Source organism: Aotus nancymaae, unplaced genomic scaffold (genome assembly GCF_030222135.1).
Source record: "Aotus nancymaae isolate 86718 unplaced genomic scaffold, 86718_ANA_hifiasm-v0.15.2.pri h1tg000108l, whole genome shotgun sequence".
Lineage (NCBI taxonomy): Eukaryota > Metazoa > Chordata > Mammalia > Primates > Aotidae > Aotus > Aotus nancymaae.
Genome location: NW_026988523.1, coordinates 42,325,067 through 42,328,476, shown reverse-complemented (window position 1 = coordinate 42,328,476; position 3,410 = coordinate 42,325,067).

Here is a 3,410-nt window from a genome sequence, read left to right as displayed (position 1 = left end):
ATTACCTGAGATTTTTATTTGGGTCATTTTTGTACATCTTTATTTTCTTCTTATGTTCATATTTTATGTTATTTCTCTAGACATATTTATAATAGCTGTTGTAATATCTTTTAGTGCTGATTTTATTATGTCTCTCATTTGAGTCTGTTTCTGTTTATTAACCATTTCTTTGAGCATATTTTCCTGCTTATATGCATGCCTGGTAATTCTTGTTTGGATGCCAGACATTTTAAATTTTATGTTGCCAGTGCTGGATTTTTGTGTTACTGTTATTTCTTCAAATAGTTTTAAGCTTTGTCCTATAAGGCAGTTAAATTACTTACTATTAGCTTGATCCTTTTGAGTCTTGCTTTTATGCTTTGTTAGGGCAAACCAAGGGCAATCTTTAGTTTAGAGCTAATTTATTCCCACTAACAAGGCAATACCTTTGTGAGCACTCTGCCAAATGACCCATGTTTTACAAGGTCTTTCCATTCTGGCTCCAAGAAATAGAAATGATTCCCAGTTCTCTTTGAGCTCTAAGAATTGCTCAGCATACTATTTTCCAGAGCTCTTTTTGCCTGTACACAATTACATTATTTTTTCTCTGTCCATAGGTTGCTACTCCATCAATGACTGAAAGCTTACTTCTCTGAAAATTTCCAGAGTTTTCTCTATGAAATTCCTTCTTCCCTCATACTCACTTCCAAGAATTCCAGCCACCTTAGCTTCCTTGTACATCAATCTATTTCTTCAATCAAGCAACAACAGGCTCTTTGAGGGTTCTCCCACTCTATCCTATGGCCTGCAAACTCCAGGTAGTAAACTGGGACCACAGTGCTTCTTTTTTTTTTTTTTATTGCATTTTAGGTTTTGGGGTACATGTGAAAAACGTGCAAGATTGTTGCATAGGTGCATACGTGGCAGTGTGATTTGCTGCCTTCCTCCCCTTCACCTATATGTGGCATTTCTCCCCATGCTATCTCTCCCCAACTTCTCACCCCCTGCTGTCCCCCCACTCCCCCCAACATACCCCAGTGTATAGTGCTCCCCTCCCTGTGTCCATGTGTTCCCATTGTTCAACACCCATCTATGAGTGAGAACATGCGATGTTTGATTTTGTGTTCCTGTGTCAGTTTGCTGAGAATGATGGTTTCCAGGTTCATCCATGTCCCTACAAAGGACGCGAACTCATCATTTTTAATGGCTGCATAATATTCCATGGTGTATATGTGCCACATTTTTCCTGTCCAGTCTATCATCGATGGGCATTTGGGTTGGTTCCAGGTCTTTGCTATTGTAAACTGTGCTGCAGTGAACATTCGTGTGCATGTGTCCTTATAGTAGAACGATTTATAATCCTTTGGATATATACCCAGTAATGAGATTGCTGGGTCAAATGGAATTTCTATTTCTAGGTCCTTGAGGAATCGTCACACTGTCTTCCACAATGGTTGAACTAATTTACACTCCCATCAACAGTGTAAAAGTGTTCCTATTTCTCCACATCCTCTCCAGCATCTGTTGTCTCCAGATTTTTTAATGATCGCCATTCTAACTGGCGTGAGATGGTATCTCAATGTAGTTTTGATTTGCATTCCTCTAATGACCAGTGATGATGAGCATTTTTTCATATGTTTGTTGGCCTCATGTATGTCTTCTTTTGTAAAGTATCTGTTCATATCCATTGCCCACTTTTGAATGGGCTTGTTTTTTCTTGTAAATCTGTTTTAGTTCGTTGTAAATTCTGGATATCAGCCCTTTGTCAGATGGGTAGGCTGCAAAAATTTTTTCCCATTCTGTTGGTTGCTGATTCACTCTATTGACTGTTTCTTTCGCCGTGCAAAAGCTGTGGAGTTTGATTAGGTCCCATTTGTCTATTTTGGCTGTTGTTGCCAATGCTTTTGGTGTTTTGGTCATAAAGTCCTTGCCTACGCCTATGTCCTGAATGGTTTTGCCTAGGTTTCCTTCTAGGCACAGTGCTTCTTTCATTTATTCCCTACTTTTTAGAGATCACGGTCCTGCACTGTCTATTGCCCAATGACTGAAAACCATTGTTTTATATATTTTGTCTGATTTTTCTCCTTTTTAATCTGGAAAGGTAAACATGAGTTATGGCTGAATGTGAAATTCCACATATTTTTTCTGGTAGCTATCTGACAGCTATTTTTTTCTTTTTTCTAAAGTTATTCACCTCTGTGAGCCTCAGTTTTCTCTTTAATAAGTTGAGAACGATAATAATATTTATTTCACAGGATTATTGTGATAAAAGTGTCTCTCATAGAACTATGTCTGTAGTAGGCACTAGGTAGGCATTTCTTTTCACTTACTTTGATAATCAAGAGACACAGTACATCACTCTACTTACCCAATCACTTCCTATCCTGACAAACATCAACTGAAGCATTTTTTTTCCCTTAATAATGTCCTTGCCAGACCCAGCCTAAAGGGATCTCTCCTTTCTCTGAATTCTTTTAGCAATTATTTTCTGTAAAATTTGTTCAGTAATTAATCATAGGTGCTGTTTAATAGCATAGCTACTGTTGTCTAGAAATGCTATTTAAATCTTTTGTTGGCATATTTCAAAATGCTATTTAAAGCCATTATTGTTGGATATTATCTATTGTTTGTAAGTCCCTCTACCCAACAAGACACAAGCTTCTCTGAGGCTGTGTTACTCATCGTAAATGTAATACTATCTCTACAGGTCCTGAATCAGTGCCTAGCACATAATGGGAGCAAAATTATTAATTTGGTTTTAATTATATGTGTTCAAAGGAGCTATTTATTCCTTCAAATATTCCCCTCACTTTTATCTTTTTCTAATCCCTTTCAGGGACTTAAAATTCTGTCCCAGAAATGGCATCATCTTAATAACACGAAATATACATGCTGCTCGTGGTGTAGCATCCCTCTTTCCTCTTCACTCATCTTTAAATGATCAGCTTCTGACCTTGCGTCTCTAAGCCCCATTCTTTGGCATTACTAAAGGAAAATAACATAAAACCCAGGGGAATAATATATTGGATAGTAGATACCATTTAGAGGCCTGGCAGGTCCTCATGGCTGAAGAGCCACGTCCAGTTTGACTCTGTTCCTTGTGTGGAGCATGGGGCCTGGCAGTCTCTGTCCATCCAATCTAAGACTCTCTGATCAAAGGGTCATAACATGAGGCAAATAAATCACTATGTTTGTGATTTCTTGGTTATGATCAAAGATAAATCATGTGCTCAGTATGAGTTGTAGGATTTATTGTTCTGTTAATATTCAAGAGGGATATCACTCCCAACCAAAAAAAAACAAACAAACAAACAAAAAAAACTGTTGTCCCATGAACTTGAAATCTTAATGATAGGCCAAATGCATGAAAATCATTTATAAGACTCCTTGTAGAGGCGCAATTGGTATCTGATTTTGCTTTCTCTACCCTA